The sequence below is a fragment of the Pristis pectinata genome, chromosome 13, assembly GCF_009764475.1.
Source record: "Pristis pectinata isolate sPriPec2 chromosome 13, sPriPec2.1.pri, whole genome shotgun sequence".
In the NCBI taxonomy this organism is placed as follows: domain Eukaryota; kingdom Metazoa; phylum Chordata; class Chondrichthyes; order Rhinopristiformes; family Pristidae; genus Pristis; species Pristis pectinata.
Window position 1 is genome coordinate 3,669,140 of NC_067417.1, and position 11,674 is coordinate 3,680,813.

The window sequence follows — 11,674 nt, forward strand, 5'->3', positions numbered from 1 at the left end:
ATCTACCCTGTATTGTCCTCTCAGGATCACCCTTCATTCTCCTAAACAAAGAATGCGGATTTGGAGATGGTGCAGAAGAGGTTCATCAGGATGCTGCCTGGATTAGAGGATATCAGCTATAAGGAGAGTCTGGACAAACTTGGGTTGTTTTCTTTGGAGCAACGAAGGCTGATAGAAGTTTATAAAATTATGAGAGGCATAGATAGAGTAGACAGCTGGTATCTTTTTCCCAGGGTTGAAATATCTAATACTAGAGGGCATTCATTTAAGGTGAGGGCGGTGGGGGGGGTGGGGGTGGGGGAGTTCAAAGGAGATGTGTAGGGCAAGTTTTTTTTTAAACAGAGAGTGGTGGGTGCCTGGATTGTGCTGCCAGGGGTGGTGGTGGAGGCAGATACAATAGAGGCGTTTAAGAGGCTCTTAGACAGGCCAATGAATGTGCAGAGAATGGAGGGATGTGGGCATTGTGTAGACCCAAGAGATTAGTATAATTAGGCATCATTAGTTTAATTAGCTTGGCGCAACATCGTGCTGAGCAGTGCTGTACTGTTCTATGTTCTATCTTTAGCTGCTAGTGATAGGACAACACTCTCACCCCAGGAATTAACCCCGTGATTCTCTTTTGGACTGCCTCCATCAGCACATATCCTTTCTTGAATAAGCTTATAGTGTGCCGCTTCTGTTTTTGTTTATGAAATGCTGGCAAGACTGGGATTTATTGGTCATTCCTAACTACCCCTGAACTGAGCAGTTTGCTGGGTTATTGCAGAGACCATTACTGTGGGTCTGGAGTCACCTATGGACCAGATCCAGTAAGGATGGCAGATTTCCTTCCCTGAAGCACTTTACTGAAATAGTTTTTAATGACAATCTGATTAGTATAATTGTCACCATTACTGGCTCTAATATTTTTGTTCTAGGCTAATTAATTCAATTCCCATGTTGTGGTGAGATTTGAACTCATGCCTCTGACTATTAGTTTGAGTCCCTGGATTACCAGCCCAGTGCTGTGACTACTATTATTGTACAGTGTTAACAGAAGGCGTGGGTTATTATGCTCTTCCACAAACGGACGATAGTCCTGTCCACGTGTTACAGTAGCTTGCATTGTTATTGTTGGAAATTTACACCTCAGGCTAAAACTAGAGAAACAAAGGACTGCAGATGCTGGAATCTAGATGCTGGATTCTGGATTTTTCTCATTCAGTACTGAAGAAAGTCCTGACCTGAAACATTGACCATCTGCTTTTCTCCACCTCTCCATCTTGGGACCTTACAGCCCAACGGCATGAACATTGAATTCTCCCACTTTAAGTAAACCAAACCCTGCACCCCACACCTTGCCTCTTTTTCTCTTCCCTTTCCTAGCCTCTCTTTTTTCTCCTCGCCATATTTTCTCTGTCTCTTCTTCCCCTCCCCCCATGCCACCTACCTCCACACCTTTGACCCATCCCCCAGTGGATCTGCTCTCCTCTCCTCCCCCGCACCTGCCCATCACTGTCTCTTACCTGCATCTACCTATCACCACCTTGTGCCCACCCCCCCTCCCCTCTTTTGTCCACCTATCACTGCATTCTTCCCTCCCCCCCACCATACATTGGGCTTCCTCTTTTCAGTCATGAAGGAGGGTCCTGGCCCGAAACGTTGACCGCCTGCTTTTCTCCACGGATGCTGCCTGGCCTGCTGAGTTCCTCCAGCATCTTGTTGCTTTTTCACCTCAAGCCAAAAGCAAGCCATCTTCTTGTGACATCAACATAAACTGGCTGCCACATACGGCACTCAAGATCTTGTTTGTGGTGTCATATCCGCAGTGCAGATGTAATAAGATGCAATGGGTGCTACAATACTGCAGTAGTTAGTGCTTCTGCTCCCAGCTCCAGAGACCCAGGTTCAATCCTCATCTCTAGTGGTTTCTGCGTGGAGCTCGTACATTCTCTGTGACCACGTGGGTTTCCCTTGGGTGCTCCAGTTTCCTCAAAGATGTGCTAGTAGGTTAATTGGCCACTAAACTGTGTGTTTGTGGGTGGGGATAGAATCAAAGAGGAGTTCATGGGCATGCGAGAGAGAATAAGTTACAGGGCTACTGGGGAACAAGTAGAGGGGGAATGGGGTGGATGGGATTGCTCTGCTGGCAGCTAGCCTGGGCCTGATGGACCGAATGATCTCCTGTGCTGTGCTATGTGTGTGTTAGTGTTACCTGCTCAGGAGCTAAAGTAGCCAATTAAACAGTAGCGAGGTGGTTCAACAATGGGAACACTGAACCATTACCAGTCTATGAAAGGAACATCACCTCAAGGAACATCAAATATTCTTCTCCCCCTGAAGACCCAGAGCCATCAGCATTGCCTCTTGAAAGGTGTCCCCAATTGTGTGTAAAGGTTAGAAGCAGGATCGGTGGACGTGAGACAGTCAACACTAAATGCAGTCAGGAATTCATCAGATCCTTTTCCAGTGAGTGACGAGACCATGGAAAATGAGAAGGTAAAAGTGGGAAAGCTGGAAAAAACATGTGGAAGAAAGGAATAGAAGGTGATGGGGTGAGGGATGGGAGAAAACCTGGAGTTGGCATAGAGCAAATGTCCCGAATAACAAATACCAGGTTAAACTAAATGTGACGTTAACTGTTTTGACGTTCAGTTGTTCAACACTGCTTGCAAAATAGCGCATTTGGGCTGTTTTACTTCTATGTTTACTTATAAGATTTGGGCATCACTGGCAAGGCCAGCATTTATTTCACATCCCTAATTGCCCTTGTGAAGTTGGGGGTGAGATGGTTTCTTGACCCGCTGCAGTCCTTCTGGTGAAGGTGCTCCCACTTCGCTGTTGGGGAGGGAGTTCCAGGATTTAGGCTCAGGGACAACAAAATTGGGGTGGGGTGAGAGTTGATGGGGAACCTGCAGCAGGGTGGTGTTCCCCTGTGCCCACTGCCCTCGTCCTGGTTGGTAGTTTGGAAGGTGCCAGAGTAGCCTGGGTGAATAACCGCAGTGCAATGTGTAGATGGCGCACACTGTGTCCACAGTGCGTTGGGATGGTGGGAGTGCATATTGAGAGTGGTTGATGGAGATGCAATGAAGTGAGGTTCTTTGCCTGGATGGTGTCAAGCTTTGAGACTGTTGTTGAAGCTTACCTCATCCAATCAAGTGGAGAGTATTCCATTGCGCTCCTGATTTGTGCCTTGTAGATAGTGGAAAGATTCTGGGGTGTCAGGAGGTGAGTCACTCACTACAGGACATCCAAGCTCTGGGCTCTTGTAGCCGTGCTATGTATCATCACAAAAGTGAAGAGGGAGGGAGTTCCAGGATTTAGATCCAGTGACAGTAAAGGAACAGGAACATGGGGCAGGCATAGTAGTGTGGCAGTTAGCGCAACGCTATTACAGCGCCAGTGACCCGGGTTCAATTCCGGCCGCTGTCTGTAAGGAGCTTATACGTTCTCCCTGTGTCTGTGTGGGTTTCCTCCCACATTCCAAAGACGTACGGGTTAGGAAGTTGTGGGCATGCTATGTTGGCACTGGAAGTGTGACGACACTTGCAGGCTGCCCCTAGAAAACTCTATGCAAAAGATGCCTTTCACTGTGTGTTTCAATGTACATGTGACTAATAAAGATATCTCATTTTATATCCCCAAACCGAGAAGATGGAGGGGAACCTGTAGATGGTGGTGTTCCTTCCAGCTGCTGCCCTTGTCCTTCTTGGAAACATATTGCAGGAGTAACTTGTCTTTTGCCATTTCTAAAAATAAATATTGAGCACATTGCTGCCATTGTATTCCTTAATCAGTACAAATGTCAGCCCAAACTGTGGCATTTGTTTTCTGCCAACAACCAAGGATTATTCCCAAGGGATGGGGTGTCACTGGCACTGACTTCATCAGTTCTGCCTGACCCACTTGAGTATTTCCACTATTTTCTGTTTTCAGTTTTGATTCCTGAGGACACCTCATTAGCAAAGAGAAAGTTTTGCTGCATAATTCCACTAAAACCAGTCCGTTCTTCAAGATGGATTCACGAGCTTTTCCCAGCAATAGGATTGTCCCACACAATATTATTCATACCAGAGGGGAAGGTGGGTATCAACTCTGAAGTAACAGGGCGTGGTGTGTTTTACTTTCTCTTTGGATTTGATAGTTTGCCAAGAAGATCATAATCTCATCATGGTCTCGGAATAAAAGGCTGGTTAACCAGGAGGGGGGCACAGAGACCCTTCCTCTCAGGGTCATGACTACTTTGGAATTCTTGATCGTCAGGTTTGTAGATGTTCATTCATTGACTATGTTCGAGACTCAGCTCAATGGGAATCCAGCACTCTCATAACATAAACTTAGAGTCATAGAGTAATACAGCACGGATACAGGCCCTTCGGCCCAACCAGTCCATGCCGACCACGGTGTCCACCCAGCCAGTCCCAATTTCCTGTGTTCGGCCCAGATCCCTCCAAGCCCCGCCCCTCCATGTACCCATCCAAGTGCTTCTTAAATGATACTGTTGTACCTGCCTCACCCACTTCCTCTGGCAGCTCATTCCATATACTCACCACCCTCTGCGTGAAAAAGTTGCCCCTCAGGTTCCTTTTAAATCTTTCCCCTCTCACTCTAAACCTCTGCCCCCTAGTTTTGGACTCCCCTACCCTGGGGAAAAGACTATTACCGTCCACCTTGTCTATGCTTCTGATAATTTTAAACACTTCTGTAAGGTCGGCCCCTCATTCTCCTACGTTCCAAGGAATAAAGACCCAGTCTGGCTAACCTCTCCCCGTAACTCAGGCCCTCGAGTCCTGGCAACATCCTCGTAAATCTTCTCTGCACTCTTTCCAGTTTAACCACGTCTTTCCTATAATAGGGTGACCAAAACTGTCCACAGTGCTCCAAGTGCAGCCTCACCAGTGACTTATACAACTGCAACCCGATGTCCCAACTCCTATACTCAGTGCGTTAAATGCCTTTTTCACCACCCTACCTGTGATGCTGCTTTCAATGAATTATGCACTTGTACTCCTTGGTTCCTCTGTTCCATTATGCACCCTAGTGCCCCACCATTCGTAGTATAAATCCTATGCTGGTTTGACTTAAATTAACTTGTTTCAAAATGGTCGATCTCTAATTACAAAACTGTGACCAAGGGAAAATGGTCTTTGCATCCATACTGTCAAGCTACAGAAGGATTTGTATCACTGAACCAACTAAAGGCCAAAATGATGTTCCCACATTTCTATTTTTTCCCTAGTGAGAGAAGACATAAATGATGCCAGTTTATTCATCACCAATGTTGATTCACAGTCTTCCAGTGACAAATGAATTGTTGGAAGAAAGTGTTATGAAGTTTCTGTGCTAATCCATTCATTTTAAGCAGGTTAGTAGCTTCAACAAAACATTGTCTAGTTTCTAGTCTCCATTAGGTCATTATACAACTTTATAAAAGATTGGTTAAGCCACACTTGAAGTATTAATGAGGCTAGGAGATAACAATACGAATGGTTAGGTCCAAGGGAGTATTGAGGGCCAGAGGGACCTGGTGTACATGTCCAAAGATCCATGAAGGTAGCAGTGTGGTTAGGAAGGTATATGGGATACTGGCTTTCATTAGTTGGGGCATTGAGTACAGAAATAAGGAGGTTATGCTCCTACTTTATGAAATACTGGTCAGACCTCAGATGGAGTACTGTGCACAGTTCTGGTCACCACACTATAGGAAGGATGTGACTGCACTGGAGAGGGTGCAGAGGGGATTCACCAGAACATGGCCTGGGATGGAATGTTTCAGATATGAGAAGGGACTGGATAAGCTGGGTTGGTTTCTCTTTGGAGCAGAGAAGGCTGAGGGGGGAACTTGATAGAGGTGTACTAAATTATGAGGGGCATGGATAAAGCAGATAGTGAGAAACCTTTCCCCTTAACAGAGGTATCTAAAACTAGAGGGCATAGTTTTAAGGTGAGGAGCAAGAGGTTTAGAGGGGATCTGAGGAAGAAATTTTTCCCTTCTGGGGAGGGGTTAAGAATCTGAAATGCACTGTCTGAGAGGTGGTGGAGGCAGAGACTCTCTCACAACATTTATCTATACAAGCTCTTGAATCACCAAGGCAGAGAAGGCTATGGACCAAATGGGGTTATTATGGATAGACACTTGATAGCTGTCATGGGCACGGTAGGGTGAAGGGCCTGTCTCTCTGCGCTATGACTCGATGACTATGACTGGCGGTGAACCCCAGTGCTGTGGAAGGTTAATCAAGTTATTCATTAATTGGAATAGGAATTGGTTTATTATTGTCACTTGTACTGAAGTATAGTGAAAAACTTATCTTGCAACCTATTCATACAGATCAATTTTTTTACATAGTGCATTGATGTAGTACAAGGTAAAACAATGGAATGCAGAACAAAGTGTTACAGTTACAGAGAAAGTGCAGTGCAGGCAGACAATAAGGTGCAAGGCCATAACAAAGTAGACTGTGAGGTCAAGAGTCTATCTTATTGTATTAGGGGACCATTCAATAGTCTTATAACAGCTGGATAGAAGCTGTCCTTGAGCCTGGTGGTACGTGCTTTCAGGCTTTTGTATTTTCTGCCCAATCGGAGGTGGGGAGAAGAGAGAATGTCTGGGGAGGGTGGGGTCTTTGATTATGTTGACTGCTTTACAGAGGCAGCGAGAAGTGTAGACAGAGTCCATGGAGGGGAGGCTGGTTTCCGTGATGTGCTGAGCTGTGTCCACAACTCTCGGCAGTTTCTTGCAGTCTCGGACAGAGCAGTTCCATACTCAGGCATTAGGTTCAGCGCAGACACTGTGGGCTGAAGGACCTGTTCCTGTGCTGTATTGTTCTACATTCTATGTAGAAACATGACTTTATTCCCATTGAGTTTGGACTGTCATCCAAAACATATGAATTAGGAAGAGAAGGCCATTCAGCCCTTTGAGAACTTTCTGCTATTTAATAAGGTCATAGCTGATCTGTAGCCTATCTCAATTCTGCATTTCCACCTACCCCTGGTAATCTTCCACCCCACCCCTTGCAGATCAAGAACTTCTCCCTCTGCTTCAAAAATGTTCAGAGACTCTGATTCATCCACCATTTGAGGGAGTTACAGAGATTCATGATTTCTGGGAGAAAGATTTCACCTCATTTGTCTCAAATCTGTGACCCCTTGATTTTGAAAACTCTGACCTTTATTTCTATATTCTCCCACAAAAAGAAACATCCTTTTCACATCCAAGCCATCAAAAGCCCTCAGGACTTTGTAGGTTTCAATCAAGTCCCCTGTGGTTCTAACAAACTCCCTAACCCGGCTAACTTTTCCTCTTAAGACGTCCTGTCCATTCCAAGTATCAGTCCAGTAAACCTTCTCTGAACCACTTCCGATGCATTTACATCCTTCCTTGAATAAAGAATCCAATACTGTACACAGTACCTCAGATGTAGTCTCAATGTTCTATATAACAACCCTACTTTTGTATTCAACTACCCTAGCAATAAACAATAACGTTGTTAGCTTTCCTAACTACATGCTGTAACGGCACTTTAATGTAGAGCTAATCTACATGGTGTTCAAAATGATAAGGATAAATAGAGAAATAACTTCCTTTGGTTGGGGAATCCTGAATTAGGGGACATGAGCTTGGAATTGGAGCTAGGCTGCAAAATAAGGAGTTCTTTTTCCACATCCAGGGATGTAGAAAGAGGGACCTCTCTCCCTCAAAAGGCTGCTGATGTTGGGGTCAATTGGAGCCCTTGACCCAGGTCAATGGGTGGAGGTGGGCAAGGTGGGTTAATGGGATAGATGGGCCAATCTGCTGCTCTGGATGTGATGGCACCAGACTCTGATGCTGTGGAGATATCCACCTGCGCTGATGAATCCAGCAGGGAGGACCTCCACTGTAAAAGATAACGAGGCCAGGAGAAGCAAGAGTGTCTCAAGGGGTAGGTTCAACATCTGAAGCCCTGTCTCCTCCCTGCTCTGAAACCCTGCCCAACACCTGCTCCCAACCAGATTTGCCAATGATCAGCTGCTCTGTTCTTCCCCATAGCAACCAAGCAGCTTTCAGGCAGTGGCTAAGATCAGGCCTCATTTCTTGCTAAATGCACAGCACCAAAGTCTGATTTGTGGATTCCTGGACAAGGAAAAGCCTCCACCCTCACAGCCTCAAGACCTTTCAAAACATTTCCAGCCAACAAAATACCTTTTCTTGTTTTGAGGAAACAGAGCAGTGGACTAGTGCATAGCAAGCTCCCACAAACAGTGGTGTGATAAATAGTGACAATGGTTGAAGTATAAAGATTGGCCCAGGGGTCAAAGGAGTTAGAGTTCTAGATTAATACAGCATGGATACAGGCCCTTCAGCCCAACCAGTCCATGCCGACCACTGTGCCCACTCAGCTAGTCCCAATTTCTTGCATTCGGCCCATATCCCTCCAAGCCCCGCCCCTCCATGTACCTATCCAAGTGCTTCTTAAATGATACTATTGTACCTGCCTCAACCACTTCCTCTGGCAGGTCGTTCCATATACTCACCACCATCTGTGTGAAAAAGTTGCCCCTCAGGTCTCTTAAATCTTTCCCTCTCACCCTAAACCTCTGCCCCCTAGTTTTGGACTCCCCTACCCTGGGGCAAAGACTTACCATCCACCTCATCTACATCTCTCATAATTTTAAATACTTCTATAAGGTCACCCCTCATTCTCAGACATTCCAAGTTGTCCTCTTTGAAATAGTGTCAAAGGATCTTCTAACTCCAGCTGAGAGACCTGAGATGATGCCTTCAACAATGTAGCACTCCCTCAGCACAGAACTGGGGACGTCAAATTATGCACTCTTTGAAGTTGGGCTTTAGCAGCCAAACTGAGATATGAGAGCAACTCATTGAGACAGAACTGCTAGCACTGGCACCACCTTCGCCATCTGAGGAGTTTCCTGTTTAACTCAGTAATCTATTCTTATTGCTCACTTCCTTTCAGTTTTTTTGCTTCCCACACATTCTGGTAAGTGAATGGGATTCCAATTATACTGTGCTTGGGAGTTGGTATGTCGTTTAGACAAAGAAATAGGAACACAATAGGGTCCTGAGCACCCTTAGCTGAAAGTTGGGGGGTCAAACAATAGTCTTTTAAAGCTGGCTGGACTAACATTTCATCTGCTCTGTTTTTCTTTTGTTGAAAAACTTCAAAAATAGGTTTCTTTTTTGATAGTTTTTCTTATGCAATTCCCATTGATTGTATGTTCTCCAGTGTCAGAGGCTGAGGGGAGACCTGATAAAAGGTTATCACATTATGCAAGGCATAGATAGGGTAGACAGTCAGTCTCTTTCCCAGGGTAGAAATGTTAAGTACTAGAGGGCACGTGTTTAAGGTGAGAAGGGGGAAAAAAAAAGAGTTCAAAGGAGATGTGCAGGGCAGACTTTAACAGTGAGTTGTGGGTGCCTGGAACGGGCTGCCAGGGGTGGTGGTGGTGGAGGCAGATACAATAGTGGCAATTAAGAGGTTTTTAGACAGACATGAATATTTAGGGAATGGAGGGATATGGATGTGCAGGCAGAAGGGATTTAGTTTATTTCGGCATTGTGTTTGGCACAGATATCGTGGACTGAAGGGCCTGTTCCTGTGCTGTATTCTGTTCTATTATACTCCTTGCCAAGTCTTCTCCCACTCAACCTATCCATATCCACTTATAGCCTCCTGGATCCCCTTCACAACTTACTTTCCTACTTATTTCATTATCAGCAGATTTAACAACTGCACCTTTGATATCTTCATCTAAGTCACTGGTATAATATCAATTGTAAAAAGTCAAAGTCTTAGCACTGACCTCTGTGACACGCTGCTCATTACAACTTGCCATTAACTTAAGACCCGTTAGCTTCTACCTTTAGTTTTCCGTTAGCAAGACAATCTGCTTCCATCTACGTTCTATTTCCCAGGATGCAGAAACGGATTCTGTTCCAGCTTTGAGAAATGCTGGTGATCCCAGCTTTTAACAAGAATCATGATGCAGCTGGATGTTAAATCACGCAAGGAGAACTTCCTTTTCACGTTTGTGCCCAAGCAGAGTTAAGAAGGTAAATGGACTGTATTAGAGAACCTTACAACACAGCCAGCCAGGGCAAAGAGTCCCATTCGGTCTTGATCTTGTTTTTAATACATGCCTTCATGTTTTGATAAATAGTGGACCAAGCAGGGAGACTTCCTAATCAAAATCAGTTTCACACACTCCCAGGGCAGAGAACAGCATGGGATTAGACACAAAGTAAATATCCCCTGGATTGTCCCATCACACACTCCCAGGGTTTGACACAGAGTAAAGCTCCCTCTACACTGTCCCATCACACACTCCCAGCGCAGGTAGGTTAGGTACAGAGCAAAGATACCTCTACACTGTCCCATTAAAACTTCCCAGGGCAGGGAGACCATCGGTTGGATATGGAGTAAAGATCTCTCAACTCCTGGGGCACAGGTGGCACAGATTAGTTACAGAACGAACCCCCCTCTGCATTGCCCTTTCAAAAACTGCCAGGGCAAGGGCAGTACAGGTCAGACACAGAGTGAAGCTCCCTCTACACTGTCCCATCACACACTCCCAGGGTCAGACAGAGTGAAGCTCCCTCTACACCATCCCATCACACGCTCCCAGGACAAATACCAATAAAGTTAAGCTTTGGATTCTGTTCCAGTAGTGTCCCAGTCTCCACCAAAAAGAATTCCCTCCAATACAACAGCCAAGTTGATTTTTGAATGAAGTTTGCTTACCTGTTTTTAAAATCACTATTCGCAGTTTGGTTCAGTCCTTGTAGTGCAGCTTGCATCCAAAAATAAGAATCATAGAGGAAAAAAAATATCTCCCGCAGATTGCAGTAATTGTACTCAGAATTGACCTGTGTGGTCACAGTGCAGCTCCCAGTTTCCAGAGGCTGCTGCAGGAGGGACCCAGCCTATTTGCCATTCACTTCATTTCCTGCCATTGTCCAACACATTTGTGATAGGCAGAGCAAGAGCCAAGAGTGTCGGAAACCAGATAAATTGAGTGCAATTATCCTAAAGTAGCCTCTTGACTTCCAGAAAAATAATTTAAGTAGTTCTGTTGCATGTAGTGTAGTAGGTTGGGGAAGCTGCTTGTTACATGAACTAAGAGAGAGAGAGAGAGAGAGAGATGCAGGCTAATCAATTCAATTTAGGGGCAGTCCCAGCTCCTGTGACCCAGGTTTGATGCTGACCTCCAGCACTGTCTGTGTGGAGTTTGCATGGTCTTCCTGTTGCGCATGGGTTTCCTCCCACAGGCATGCAGGTCAGTGTGCTAGCTACTTTACATTGGCCCAGTGTAGGTGGGCAGTGGAATTAATGGGAATGAGGAGGAAAAGTTACAGGAAAAAACAGTGGTGATTGGGATTAACTTGAGAGATGACTCAATGGGCTGAACAATCTCTTTCTATGAGATAAGGAAATATGGGTACAGAAGATAGAACAGTACAGCACAGGAACAGGCCCTTCAGCCCACAATGTCGTGCCTGTCACAATGTCAAACAAAGAGCAAGGTCATGGAGCACCCAAATGCAGCACACCAGTATGAGACTGGAGTCAGGATGCTTCCTCAGAACCAAACACAGGCAGTGACCAGAAGGAATCTTGCCTCAGGACTCTGAGGCAGAGTCCCAACACAGAAGCAGGATTTCCTAGGGGAAGCAGCAAAACCAGGACTGCTC

General features: G+C 45.5%; 1 protein-coding gene across 1 annotated transcript in view; it reads right to left on the reverse strand.

Moving 5' to 3' along the window:
* Window positions 1–10,912, reverse strand: part of LOC127577213 (cadherin-5-like) — a 51,100-nt gene extending 40,188 nt beyond the window's left edge. Inside the window, exon 1 of the mRNA XM_052028201.1 lies at window positions 10,725–10,912. The gene's annotated coding sequence lies outside the window, so the exon portion shown is untranslated. The remainder of the gene's footprint in view (window positions 1–10,724) is intronic.
* Window positions 10,913–11,674: the final 762 nt, after the last annotated feature.